The sequence below is a fragment of the Silurus aristotelis genome (assembly GCF_946808225.1).
Source record: "Silurus aristotelis genome assembly, chromosome: 12".
In the NCBI taxonomy this organism is placed as follows: Eukaryota; Metazoa; Chordata; class Actinopteri; order Siluriformes; family Siluridae; genus Silurus; species Silurus aristotelis.
In genome coordinates, this window is record NC_139585.1 from 7725173 (window position 1) to 7740838 (window position 15666).

Below are 15666 nucleotides of genomic sequence, written 5' to 3' on the forward strand. Positions count from 1 at the left end.
TCAATGCAGCTCGAGTTCCTGAAAGGGAACATTAGCAAGCACTGTTCAGCAACAAACATTGTATTCATGAATACTCATGCTCAGTCAGTAAATGGAAGAGTCAAAACTGTGTGTGTGTGTGTGTGTGTGTGTGTGTGTGTGTGTGTGTGTGTGTGTGTGTGTGTGTGTGTGTGTTTGTTTAACCTTTTATTTTAAGAGAGGAGCCTGGAAAAGAATTTCAGCTGTAGCCTTTGGGAGCAGTCTGGCACTTTCTTTGTTTAAACAACTTTACATGATTAAATGAGCTCTCAGTATAAGCTGCTATTAAAATGTCATTTTACAACAGCTTGATTTCATTATTCTTACTTTTTCTTTCTCTTTGTGTCTCTCCCCCACTCTTTTTCTATTTTGTGTGGTTTATTACGAAATATCCTGCTTTAATCTGATTACCTTTTTTTACAGAAAGTTTTTTTTAATGGTTGACTAAATGGTTTGAATATGTTTAATTGAAATTTGCTGATGTGTATGGCCTGTTAATTAGTTATGAACTGCAACAATGATCTGACAAAGTTTTCTACGTTACTGAGCGATAATTGTTTTAAAAGCAACTTATTATAAAATCCCACTCAAATCTTAAATCAAAATTCATATATAATCAGCGTTGTCTTACCATCACATTGCCAACTAGGGGGGCGCAGGGGGAGAAGATGGCCCACTGCATAGAATAGTCAAGGCAAGTCAAGAGGCTTTTATTGTAATTTTTACTATACACAGTGGTACACAGTACACAGTAAAAATGAAACAACGTTCCTCTGGAACCCTGGTGCTACACTAAACAACAAAACAACAACAGCATAGAGCTACAACACAAACATAAAGTGCATCGAGTGCAACCTGGTGCAAACAGTGCAAACAAAAAACAGTACAGACAGACAGTGCAGACAGACAACACAAGACAAGACAAAAGACAAAAAAACAAGTATAGCGCCGACTAGTAAACCTGCTGTATACTTGATTATACAGTACTGTGTAAGGAGAAATGTAAAAACTATACCCAGGGGAGAATACAAACAGAACAGAACAATGTAGTGCAAAAAAACAGCAGCAAGGAGGTGCAAGACAGCATGTAAACATTATACTGTAATACAAGGTGCGAGTATAAATAATAATAAATAGATAAGTGGTGGTGGAGTGGATCGAGATGAGTGATGATTGTGTTTAGTCCAGGTTGTACAGTTCAGTAACACACATTTGAGTGAGTGTGTGTGTGTGAGAGTGAGTGAGTGTGTGCGAGTTTCTGTTTCAGTTCTGTGTGTTGAGAAGCCTGATGGCTTGTGGAAAGAAACTGTTGCACAGTCTTGTTGTTGCGGCCCGAATGCTTCGGAACCGTTTTCCTGATGGTAGGAGTATGAAAAGTGTGTGTGAAGGGTGTGTGTGATCGTCCACAATGCTGTGTGCTTTGCGGATGCAGCGTGTAGTGTAAATGTCCATGATAGAGGGGAGAGAGATTCCGATGATCTTCTCAGCTGTCCTCACTATCCTCTGTAGGGTCTTGCGATCCGAGACGGTGCAATTCCCAAACCAGGCAGTGATGCAGCTGCTCAGGATGCTCTCAATGATCCCTCTGTAGAACATGGTCAGGATGGGGGGAGGGAGGTGGGTTTTCCTCAGCCTTCTCAGGAAGTAGAGCCGCTGCTGTGCTTTCTTGGTGATGGAGCTGGTGTTAAGTGACCAGGTGAGGTTGTCTGCCAGATGAACACCAAGAAATTTGGTGCTCTTGACGATCTCCACAGAGGATCCATCGATAATCAGTGGAGATTGGTCGCTCTGTGCTCGCCTGAAGTCCACAACCATCTCTTTCGTTTTGTCCACGTTCAGAGACAGGTTGTTTGCTCCACACCAGGCAGTTAACCGTTGCACCTCTTCTCTATATGCTGACTCGTCGTTCTTGCTGATTAGACCCACCACGGTCGTGTCATCAGCGAACTTGATTATATGATTTGAGCTGTGCGTTGGTGCACAGTCGTGAGTCAGCAGAGTGAACAGCAGTGGGCTGAGCACACAGCCCTGAGGGGCTCCAGTGCTCAGTGTGGTGGTGCTGGAGATGCTGTGCCCGATCCGGACTGACTGAGGTCTCCCAGTCAGGAAGTCCAGGATCCAGTTGCAGAGAGAGGTGTTCAGGCCCAGAAGGTTCAACTTCTCGATCAGGTGCTGAGGAATGATTGTGTTGAATGCTGAGCTGAAATCAATGAACAGCATTCGTACATATGAGTCCTTGTTATCCAGGTGGGTGAGGGCCAGATGAAGGGTTGTGGAGATGGCTTTGTCCGTGGAACGGTTTGGACGATACGCAAAATGCATGGGGTCCAGGGAGGGTGGAAGCTGTGTCTTGATGTGCCTCATGACGTGCCTCTCGAAGCACTTCATCACGATGGGAGTGAGCGCGCTGGGACGATAGTCATTGAGGCAGGAGACAGTCGATTTCTTTGGCACAGGAACAATGGTCATTGTCTTGAGGCACGTGGGAACAACGTTGCTGCTCAGGGAGATGTTGAAGATCTCAGTGAAGACATCTGCTAGTTGTTCTGTACATTCCCTGAGCACTCTGCCAGGAATGTTGTCAGGTCCAGCAGACTTCCGTGGGTTAACTCTGCATAAAGTTTTCCTCACTTCAGCTGTGATTAGACAGAGCACCTGGTCAGTGGGAGGAGGGATGGTTTTCCTCGCCACCACGTTGTTCTGTACCTCAAACCGGGCGTAGAAGTCGTTCAGCGCATCTGGGAGGGAGGCATCACGGTCACAAGCAGGTGATGTGGTCTTGTAATTCGTGATCGCCTGGATGCCCTGCCACATGCGCCGAGTGTCTCCACTTTCCTGGAAGTGGTTGTGGATTTTCTTCGCGTGTGCGCACTTCGCCTCTCTGATGGCATGAGACAGTTTGGCCCTTGCTGTTTTTAAGGCCGTCTTGTCCCCTGATCTGAAGGCAGAGTCTCTTTGCTTCAACAGCGCATGCACATTTGCAGTCATCCACGGCTTCTATAGGATAGGATAGAAACCGTGAATAGGATAGATAGAATAGGATAGAATCAAATAACCTACCATTAGATAACTGCAAAACATATTTTCCTTTAATACTGTGCATGTATGATCAAATGTCAAAGTGTGGAAATACAGCAATTAAGCTGTTGTGCAATTGTTACACACTTCGTCCTTGTTTTCAGTCCTAACTCGAATGGTGTTCATAACAAAACCGGCATGAAGAAATATGTTTGACCACTGCATTTTCATCTTTAAATTTTATCTCAGGTGGAGGATACCACTAATTCATACGGTGATTTTGGCAAAGTGTTAACAATCACTCTAATTTCTGTAAACATAAAAATGCTGTGGTGACCCTGTGCACAATGCTGATGATCACACAGCTGGAGGATAACACCAATGGAGGAATGAGGTGAGAAAGTTCCATCAGGGACATTGACGATGACCGGATAATAAGCTGAATTAGATTCTGTTAGAATTAAGATAGGCCTCACACTGGTTTTCTTAACACATTCCTATGTTGTGTGTCCAGTGTCTATAGGATCTTTATGATAAGAGTATGTAAGGTATACTGAAAGTCTTTGTCTGGGCTCATACATCTCTGGTTACTATGTCCTTTAACCCAATCAGGAACAGTTTAAGCTCAGGTTTTTTCAAGTGTGTATATATACTTGTCTGTTATCTGCATTAAACTGAAAAAGATTTGCCTCATTTTGTGTGCTGTGTGATTCTTCCCTGTTTAAAAAAGACACCACGGGCATTGTAGGTCACATCGAAAACCTCTCGAAGAATAAAGTTTTGTTCAGCATGATAAAAAAAAAACAACAGTTTTAGTGTCAGAAGTTGGAGACTTTTCAGCAATATCCAAAGGGAAATCACACATCAATGTAAATTGTTTAAAACTTCCTTGTTTGCGGGGATTTTCCCATTCGCCAGTTAAAAGGGGCTGCATGTGTGTTCGTGCCTTGGTTATTCATTAATTAATGTTCAATTAATTGATAAATTCCTCTGGTGGGATGAATTCGTCACGACAAAGTTATCCTCACCTTAGATGTAAAATGCTAAATTAGAAGACTTTTTTACTGTCTAATATAGGCGATATTGTTTGAAGTATCCAAAAGAATCCACAATCATGTTTATATGCCCGAAAAATAAAATGATGCAAAAAAAAAGAAATATTGGAAAGACAAAAATTTAGGTTTTGGCTTTATAGTCTACATCTCCTAACTTACAACATTTGTGATTCAAATGGAGCGACTGGATTACTTTTTATGTTTGAAGACTACGATCCCCCTGGTCTCTAGCGCAGCTGTAGTGTATGAGTGTTCAGTGTTTTGTGTCTGTTTTTAGTTTTATGTAAAGAAGATGGGTCATGATAACTCTTGCCTATTGCCGGAAGAAAATCCCAAAGATTTTATGTATAGGAATAGTGCCGGTTATTAGACTAATTCTTATTTAGATCATTTGGCATGATGGAGTGAAATTAACCCAGCCATTATGGATGCACAAGCCAGTGCACTCTTAGTGCCGGTCCCAAGCCCGGGTAAATGGGGAGGGTTGCGTTAGGAAGGGCATCCAGCGTAAAAACATGTGCCAAATCAAATATGGGGATCACAAATGAGAATTTCATACCGGATCGGTCGAGGCCCGGGTTAACAACAACCACCACAGGTATCGTTAGCCGACAGGGTACCGGTGGAAATTGGGCTACTGTTGGCCGAAGGAGAAGGAGAGGAGGAAGACGTCTACAGACACGGCAGGGAAAGGAGAAGTGTAGGAGAGTAGAGGTTAGAGTTGGTACTTTAAATGTTGGTACTATGACTGGTAAAGGGAGAGAGGTAGCTAATATGATGGAGAGGAGAAAGGTAGATATGCTGTGTGTTCAGGAGACCAAGTGGAGAGGACGTAAGGCCAGGAACATTGGAGGTGGGTTTAAACTGTTTTATCATGGTGTGGATGGAAAGAGAAATGGTGTAGGGATGATTCTGAAGGAAAAGTACAGTAAGAGTGTAGTGGAGGTGAAGAGAGTTTCTGATAGGGTGATGATTTCTGAAGCTGGAAGTTGAAGGGATGATGATAAATGTCATCAGTGCCTATGCTCCACAAATTGGCTGTGAGATGGAGTAGAAGGAAAAATTCTGGAGTGAATTACATTAAGTGGTGGATGGTGTACCTAGGAAAGAACAATTGGTGATTAGGGCAGACTTTAATGGGCATGTAGGTGAAGGGAACAGAGGTGATGAGGAGGTGATGGGTAGGTATGGTTTTAAGGAGAGGAATGTGAAAGGGCACATGGTGGTAGATTTTGCTAAAAGGATGGAAATGGCAGTGGTGAACACTTATTTTAAGAAGAAGGAGGATCATAGGGTGACGTATAAGAGTGGAGGAAGGTGCACACAGGTGGACTATGTGCTATGCAGGAGATGCAACCTAAAGGAGATTGGAGACTGTAAGGTGTTGGCAGGGGACAGTGTAGCTAGACAGCATCGGATGGTGGTCTGTAGGATGGTTTTGGAGGTGAAGAAGAAGAGGATGAGAGTGAAGACTAAAAGAAGAATAAGATGGTGGAAACTTAAGGAGAAAGAGTGTAGTGTGAGGTTCAGGGAAGAGGTCAGACAGGGGCTCAGTGGTGTTGAAGAGGTGTTGGATGATTGGGCAACTACTGCAGGAGTGATGAAGGAGGCAGCTAGAAAAGTACTTGGTGTGACATCTGGAAATAGAAAGCAAGACAAGAGATGTGGTGGTGGAATGAGGAAGTGCAGGAGAGCATAAGGAGAAAGAGGTTGGCAAAACAGAAGTGGGATAGACAGAGTGATGAGAAAAGTAGGCAGGAGTACAAGGAGCGGCAGCAGGTAAAAAGGGATGTGGCGAAAGCCAAGGAAAAGGCATATGAGGAGCTGTATGAGAGGTTGGACACTAAGGAAGGAGAAAAGGATTTATACCGATTGGCCAGGCAGAGGGACCGAGCTGGGAAGGATGTACTGCAAGTTAGAGCAGTAAAGGATGGAGAGGGAAATGTGTTGACTAGTGAGGAGAGTGTGTTGAGAAGGTGGAGGGAGTATTTTGTGCAGCTGATGAATGAGGAAAATCAGAGAGAGAAAAGGTTGGACGATGTGGAGTTGGTGAAGCAGGATGTAGATAGGATTAGTAAGGAGGAAGTGAGAGCAGCGATTAAGAGGATAAAGAGTGGAAAGTCGGTTGGACCAGATGGCATACCGGTAGGAGCATGGAGATGTTTAGGAGAGATGGCAGTGGAGTTCTTGACCAGATTGTTTAACAGGATTTTGGAAGGTGAGAAGATGCCTGAGGAATGGAGAAGTGTGCTGATACCGATCTTTAAGCATAAAGGAGATGTGCAGTCTTGCAGTAACTACAGGGGAATTAAGTTGATCAGTCACACCATGAAGTTATGGGAAAGAGTAGTGGAAGCCAGGCTGAGAGAAGAGGTGACCATCTGTGAGCAACAGTATGGTTTCATGCCGAGGAAGAGCACCACAGATGCCTTATTTGCTTTGAGGATGTTGATGGAGAAGTATAGAGAAGGACAGAAGGAATTGCATTGTGTATTTGTGGATTTAGAGAAAGCGTACAACAGAGTGCCAAGAGAGGAGTTGTGGTATTGTATGAGGAAGTCAGGTGTGTCAGAGAAGTATGTGAGGGTGGTGCAGGACATGTATGAGGACAGTGTGACGGCAGTGAAGTGTGCAGTAGGTACGACAGACTGGTTCAGGGTGAAGGTTGGACTGCATCAAGGATCGGCCCTGAGCGCTTTCCTGTTTGCAGTGGTGATGGACGAGGTCAGACAGGAGTCTCTCTGGACTATGATGTTTGCGGATGATATTGTGATTTGTGGTGAGAGTAGGGAGCAGGTTGAGAAAAGCCTGGAGAGGTGGAGATATGCACTGGAGAGAAGGGGAATGAAAGTCAGTAGGAGTAAGACAGAATACATGTGTGTGAATGAGAGGGAGGGCAGTGGAGTGATGCGGTTGCAGGGAGAAGAGCTGGAAAAGGTGGAGGAGTTCAGGTACCTGGGGTCAACAGTGCAAAGTAAAGGAGAGTGTGTGAGAGAAGTAAAGAAAAGAGTGCAGGCAGGGTGGAGTGGGTGGAGAAGAGTGACAGGAGTGATTTGTGATAGTAGGGTATCTGCAAGAGTGAAAGGGAAAGTTTATAGGACTGTGGTGAGACCTGCAATGTTGTATGGATTAGAGACAGTGGCATTGAGTAAAAGACAGGAGGTGGAGCTGGAGGTGGCAGAGCTGAAGATGTTAAGGTTTTCGTTGGGAGTGACGAGGATGGACAAGATTAGAAATGAGTTTATTAGAGGGACAGCGCATGTAGGATGTTTTGGTGACAAGGTGAGGGAGGCGAGATTGAGATGGTTTGGACATGTGCAGAGGAGGAACATGAATTATATTGGTAGAAGAATGCTGAGGATGGAGCCACCAGGTAGGAGGAAAAGAGGAAGGCCAAGGAGGAGGTTCATGGATAGTAGTTGGTGTGAAAGAGGCAGATGTAGAGGACAGGGTGGTATGGAGACGGATGATCCGCTGTGGCGACCCCTAATGGGAGCAGCCGAAGGAAGAAGAAGAAGAAGGCATGATGGAGTGAAATTGTGTCACATCTAGATACTTTTTTATAGAGCTTTATATGCTGCTAGAGGTTTCTACTGTGCTGCATGTTTGGTTAACCTTTATGCTCTTTGCTGCAACAGGAAGTGGCACATTCCAACCTCATCACAAAACACAAGGAGGAGGTCCTAGGAGAAAGGGGTTCATCTTTCAGGGAATAGACAGAGTTCCAAAATTTTAAACCCACCTTTAAACCTTTTTAGGAAGAGATATGATGCATGAAATGGAAATAGATTTATTATTAATTTTTTTAATTATTGTTTCACTGTCTTTTCCTTCTGTTCTCATGCTCTCAACTAAACCTCAGCCACATCTGGAAGATTTTTTCCATGATAGTATAGAAGACTTGCCTAATGAACCAAATTCAAGTTAACCCTGAATAATAAGCCTCTCATGAGGATGAGGCAGGTTTAATCCACGTAAAACTGTATCATGCACTTCATCATCCGATTTTTATCAAGCAATATCCATTGTCAGAAGAGAAAAATGCTGGCATTGCTCCAGTTATTGACAATTTATTGTCACAAGGTGTTACAAGGTGAGACACATTCACCTTATAACACACAAATAAATCCAGTCTTGAAGGCAGATAAAAAATTCTGAAGGCTAACACAAGATTTACGAGAGTTCAATAAAATAGTTATTCCATTAGCTCCTTTTGTGCTCGATGTGGCTACAATTCTGGATCAGGCTGGATTAAAAGCTTCACACCAGAAACAGTGGGTGAAGAGAAAGGTCTCATATCTGGGCCATGTGATCTCAGAAGGCCAACCTAAGATGACTAGATTTTCAAGATCTCAGACTGTGAAATAGATGCAGAGCTTCTTGGACCTGATGAACTACTGCCGAGCATGGATCCCTGACTGCGCACGGCATGATGTAGTTTTGCGTAGTGCTATTGATCGCAAAGCTCCTCCATCACATCTCTTTCTGTGGGCTCATGAAATGACTGAAAGTTTTACTGCCTTCAAGAAGGCTATACAGTCTGCTTCATATTTAAGTCTTTCAAATTATACTAAGCTTTTTCATCTTTATGTTCACGAACATGGTGGTACGGCTGCTAGGATTCCAGGAACACAGTGACACATATCGGCCTGCTGCGTATCTTTTCAAATCTTTAGACAACATAGCACAAGGGTTGCCCTCGTGCTTGCGTGCGGTGGCTGCTGCGGCTCTGATGGTCCGGGATGCTGAGAAAATAGTCACATCCTTTGATACTATACCTCACATCAGGTAACAGTCAAGTCAAGTCAAGTCAAGTTTATTTGTATAGCGCTTTTCACAACAGACATTGTCTCAAAGCAGCTTTACAGAAAACAACAGTGAAGGTGAATGGTGTGCGTTTGTCCCTGATGAGCAGCCGTGGCGACAGTGGCAAGGAAAAACTCCCTTAGATGATATGAGGAAGAAACCTTGAGAGGAACCAGACTCAAAGGGGAACCCATCCTCATATGGGTGACATCAAAAGTTTGGTCATAAATCTTTCAACAATACAATACAATTTGTGATCATCATAGATCCAGCATCAGCTTCTCCATGCCAGGGCCTTTAAACACTCGGCATCTACTTCTCCATGATCATCCATAGGTCCATAATCTTCACGAGGTGGGACGTGACTGGAGCTGGCCAAACCTCAGGAAGCCTCGGGATGGGGAGAGAAAGAGAAGCAGTGGAGAGGAATTAGCGTAGCTGCTGTTCATGATATTAACAGCACAAGTTGATAATGTGCATGTGATCAGATGTTCTGGAGCACAAGGTTGTGATGTGATGTGTGTGATGTGTGTTATGTGTAGGCTTTGCTAAAAAGATATGTTTTTAATCTGCACTTAATCTGCACGTAACAGCTATTTTACACAACCTCAACACACACAACACATGATGGCACAACATAGATCGGGTTATGAAACCACACTTTTAGCAACAGAAAACTTAACCATTAAGCCTAATTCTCAGCCGCATTCAGCTGTAGTAGCGCTGCATGATCTGCTCGACTTTATTGATTTAGATAGTTTTGACCATGCACATGATTGCCTTAAACACATTGAACAAGAGACCTCTTGTAGGCCCGATCTTTTAAAAACGGACCTGGAAGAGGGGGATTGCCTGTATGTAGATGATTTATGTCCAAAACCTTCTGATGTGTATTTATGTGGATATGTGGTTGTAAGATTACCTGATGTTAGATTTTTATCATGCCCAAACGAAACTTGGAGAGATTTTCCATACGACCTGTGATGGTGTGTGGGCTTACCTGTGGGCAGAGGAAGAGTATGTGAAACATCAGCACTGATAGAATTACATTTCTCAACCAGGGCAGAAACGTAGTCGTCCACCATCACTTCCAGGTTACATAAGAAAGAAATGCCAGTGCGTCTCCTGACCCATGGGGTCATGAAAGGTTAGAACATAAAACTTTCAAAGGATTCGTTTTGTTAGAGATAGGGTTAGTTTTGTTAAAGATAGGGTTATTTTCATTTCTGTGAGTACTACCGGGAGAACAACAGTCCAATTTTGGCCTGTTTCAATGCAGGCTTTAGTAATACGCTTAATGGTTCTGTTTGTTCTCTCTACCACTCCAGCTGACTGTGGGTGATATTAAAATAACAATCAATTGCTAAACTTTTAGCCAAAAGTTGTCTTACCTTCGAAGCAAAAGGTGTGCCGTTATCAATTTCAATCACACTAGGAATACCAAACCTAGAGATGATCTCTTTTGTTAATATTTTGATAACCGTTTTAACATTCTCTGTCGCACATGCAAATGCTTCTGGCCACTTACTGAATCTGTCAACTATAACCAACAGGTATCTCAAATCTCCTACAGGTGGCATATGTGTAAAATCTATGGTCACTTTGGCAGGGAGTTGAACAGCATTTAAAAAGTCGCCTATGAGATTAAAATGTGCTATGGGCTTTCCATCAGCTGTTTTAAAGTTTTTTTGCTTCCATGTTTCAGCAAAATCATGCACAACACCATAAGCATACTTGAAATCAGTGTATAGAGTCACTACTTTACCTTCAGACAACTAACATGCTGTTGTAAGTGTGACCAATTCTGCAGCTTATCCTGATGTGCATGGTAATGATTTAGCTTCAACTATTACATCAGGTAATCTTACAACCGCATATCCACATAAATACACACTAGAAGGTTCTGAACATGAACATCTACATATAAGCAATCCCCCTCTTCCAGGGCCGTATCTAAAAGATCGGGCCTACAAGAGGTCTCACGTTCAATTTGTCTAAGGCAATCATGTGCATCATCAAAACCATCTAAGTCAATATCGTCTAGCAGATCACGCAGAGCTACTACAGCTCAATGCGGCTGGGAAGAAGAGGTTGTATAAATTAGCTGTTACCTGATTTGAGGTGTACAGTATCAAAGGATGTGACAGCACCATTTTCTCAGCATCCCGGACCATCAGAGCCGCATCAGCCACTGCACGCAATCCTTGTGCTATATTGTCTAAAGATTTGGAAAGATACGCAACAGGGCGATATCTGTCACCGTGTTCCTGGGCTAGGATCCCCGCAGCCGTACCACCACATTCGTGCACATAAAGGTGAAAAGGCTTAGCATAATTCGGAAGCCCTAGAGCTGGAGCAGACCTTATAGCCTTCTTGAGGGCAGCAAAACTGTCAGTCATTTCATGAGTCTGCAGAATGAGATGTGATGGAGGAGCTTTGTGATCAATAGCACTATGCAAAATTTGATCATGCTGTGCGCAGTCAGGGATCCATGCTCGGCAGTAGTTCACCAGTCCCAAGAAGCTCTGCATCTGTTTCACAGTCAGAGGTCTTGAAAACCTAGTCACAAGCTGTACTCGGTCCTGTGACAAGGATGTCATCTGCGTATTGATGAATGCAGGTTGTTTCTGGAAGGTGTATATCAGCCGAAGTTCAGTGCACTACCGCGGAGAATACGGCTGGCGAGTCAACAAAGCCTTGAGGAAGACGTGTCCAGGTGAATTGACGTCTACTATAGGTAAAAGCGAAAAGCGGCTGCGTCTCTGAGGCCAAAGGGACACTGAAAAAAGCAGAACAAAGATCAATCACAGTAAAAAATCCGTGAGTCGCTGGTATAGAGTTAACAATGGTAGCTACATCGGGCACCAAAGGAGCTAACGGAATAACTAATTTATTAATCTCACGTAAATCTTGTGTTGGCCTCCAGCATTTTTTATCTGCCTTTAAGACAGGATTCATCGGTGTGTTATACGGTGAATGTGTCTCGATCGAAACACCTTGTGACAATAAATTGTCAATAACTGGAGCAATGCCAAAATTCTTCTCTTTGGATAATGTATATTGTTTAACAAAAATCGGATGGTGTGTTTTCATGAGTGTATGATACGGTTTTACCTGGATTAAACCTGCCTCGTCTTTGTGAGAGGCCCATAATTTAGGGTTAACTTCACCTAAATTTGGTTCATCAGGCACGACTTCTGTACTACCCTGAAATAAATCTTCCAGATGTGGCTGTGGCTGTGGCTCAGTTGAGAGCATGAGGACAGAAGGAACAGTGAGACATTGGTTTCAAAAAACAGAAATTACATTCCCATTTTGTGCATTATATCTCTTCCTAAAAGGTTTTAAAGCGAGTTTGGAATTATTGTACCAGTCGTTGTCACCACAGGCAAAAGGTGAGTTACAGGACATGAAATTGGAACTCTATCTATTCCCTAATAGATAACCTTCTCCTTTTTCCTAGGACGTCCTCCTTGAGATTAGTGCTGAGGCTGGAATGCACCACTTCCTGTTGCAGTGCAGAGCATAAAGGGTTAACTTAACCTGGAGCATAGCAGAAACCTCTAGCAGCATCTAAATCTCTAGGAAAAAGTATCCAGATGTGACAATTTCACTACATAATGCCAAATGATCTAAATAAGGATTAGTCCAAAAACCAGCACAATTCCTATACATAAAATCTTTGGGATTTTCTTCCGGCAGTAAGCGAGAAATGTTATGACCCATTATCTTTACACAGAACAAAGAACAGACACACAACACATAACATTCAGACAATACAGCTGCACAGGCACCAGGGAGATCGCAGTCTTCAGACAAAAAAGGTAATCCAGTCTCTCCAATTGGATCACAAATTTTGTAAGTTAGGAGAAAAAAATAGACTTTAAAGCCAAAACAAGATTGAAGTCTTTTGAAAAATGTCTGTTTTTCTTTAGTTTCTTTTCTCTTTTCTCACTTTTTTTTTTTTTTTTTTTTTTTTTAAACAATTAATTTTTCATTTATCTAGTTTTTTCGGGCATATAAAAATTATCGTGGATTCTTTTGGATACTTCAGACAATATGCCTATATTAGACAGACCGTAAAAAATGTCTTCTAATCTTGCATCTTACATCTAAGGTGAGGAAAAAAAAATGTCGCGAAGAAATCATCCCACCAAAGGACATTATCATTAATTAAACAATTAATGCATAACCAAGACACGAACACACATGCAGCCCTATTGGCTGGCAAACAGGACAATCCCTGCAAACAAGGGAATACATAAAATTCTCCTTGATGCGTGATCTCCCTCTGGATATTGTCGGAAAGTATCCCACTTCTGACACCAAAATTGTTAGATTTTTATCATTTCAAACGAAACTTGGAGAGATTTTCCATACGACCTGTGATGCTCCGTAGTGCCTTTCTGAATTCAGGGAAGGAGAAATACACAGCACACAGAATGTAGCAATGTTCCTCTTCAGTTTATTGCAGGTAGCAGACACGTATTTATACACACAGGATGGTACAGTCCACGCACACACACACACACGAACACGCACACACCAAAGGCTGACCTAAAGTGTTTTCCTGTTTAGACAAGAGGACATACCAGCCCAAAATTTGTGAGCCCAGATAAGACTCTCTGTTTACCTTACAGACTAACATCGTAAATACCTTAAAGACACTGAACGGACAAAGGAATGTGTGTGAGATAGTGTGAAAACAGTTTTAACACTAACACCTGATGAAATAGTTAAAGCTAAATCATTACCATACACATCAACACAAGCTGCAGAGTTGGTGGCACTTACAAGAGCATGTCAGCTGTCTGAAGGTAAACCAGTGACTATATACACTGATTCTTGGTATGCTTAAAGTGCTGTGCACAATTTTGTGGAACCATGGAAGCAGACATTTTAAAACAGCTGATGGAAAGCCTAGAGCACATTCTAATCTCATAGGTGAAATGCTGTTCAACACACATATCTCCAATATACCAGATATTGATCCAAATCTAATATACATAGACCTGTACAACATACTGCACAAGCCTACCTAAGTGAGTACTCAGGGCTAAAACAGCCGAGAGCCCACGGAAAGATCCTTTCTTTATAGTAGAAAGAGGGCCACCTCTGGGGTGAAGATCTAACTCCCTTGACTGTTTAGTTTAGCTGTAGGGTGTCCACCCAATGGCTCAACGATTAAATCAACTGGTGTGGGTGAAGGTATGCTGCGTGCTAGTCTTTCTCGTGCGGCTGTAAAAGATTACTAAAATGGATTGCACTTTGTACATGAATCCAATTTTAACCTCTTATCTGACTCCAGTATATAATAAAGATTTAACTTGAATATATCTAATTCAAGCTGATCAACTTATTGATTGTACTTCTTTGATTTTAATAGATTATTCTAAGCATTCCATCTTTTCAATTAATAATTCATTATGGACCTGGAGTCGTTTAGAGCCTTGTGTTCGGCTAATGATACCTGCTCACGGATTCACATAAGCCAGTCCGAATCTCAGTCGGGGTAAGAGAGGAGGTGTGCTGGCCACACATGGCTGGATAGTTTACTGAGCATATAGAACTGCCGACTCCGGTAAGAACAAAGCTGAAGGAGTGTGTATATATACAGTATGTTAAAAGTGCCTGGTGTACATCTGCAGACATTATTGGAACACATTACACCCTTGACATTGAACATTTGGCTCTAAAATGTAGACCTTTTTACACAGCTGTTTACATTCCACCACAGGCTAAGCTAGCCCTAGAAGAACTGCATAAACTATGAATAGCTGAGTGCATGCTCAGAGAGATAACCAAACTATATAAAAATATATACATTTTCCAACCATAGACAATAGTATACTGGATCAAGTTTACACCAACATTGCAGGAGCTTATAACTGTCCCATCTCCACACTGCGGTTAAGCCAGCCACATCTTGAAAATACATGGTTAAGCCAGCCGCACTTAAAAAAAAAAGACATAAAATAGCAATACAATGTGGTGTGTATATATATATATATATATATATATATATACATATTACCTTTATTTTACCTTCCTTTAAATGTTTGCTAATTCATTCAATTGATCCTTACTCAGAGTGACCCTATCACTGAATTAATTTTCGGGTCGTTCTACTGAACATTGTTTAAGAAACATAAAAATCAGTGCATTTGAATCACCATATTCAAATACTCATAAAACATTTTTTTGAGGTTTGCTCAATCTTTCAAATAAATCTTATTTACAGTGTCCCTGTATATTATATTCTTAAATTTCAAGTCATTTTACTTTACAGTTTTTGAAAAAAGTCAAAGCACAATCACTACAAACATCAGTGCATTTTCAATCATGTTCCACATTCACTCTATATACAGAGACCGAGACAGAGACACTGTAAATAAGAATTATTTGAAAGAATGAGCAAACCTATAAAGAAACATGTTTTATGAGTGTTTGAATATGAAACATGATTAAAAATGCAGTGATGCTTAAAGTGATTTTCCTTTAGTTTTCTTAAAAAATGAGCAGTAAAATGACTTGGAATTTAAGTATATAATAGACACGGCCACTTGTAAATGAGAATTATTTGAAAGATTGAGCAAACTTATAAAGGAAAATGTTTTGAGTGTTTGAAAGTCGAACATGATTAAAAATGCAGTGATGCTTGGAGTGATTTTGCCTTTACTTTTCTTAAAAACTCCACAGTAAAATGAATTAAAATTTAATAGAGTAATAGACAGAGACACTGTAAATGAGAATTATTTAAAAGATTGAT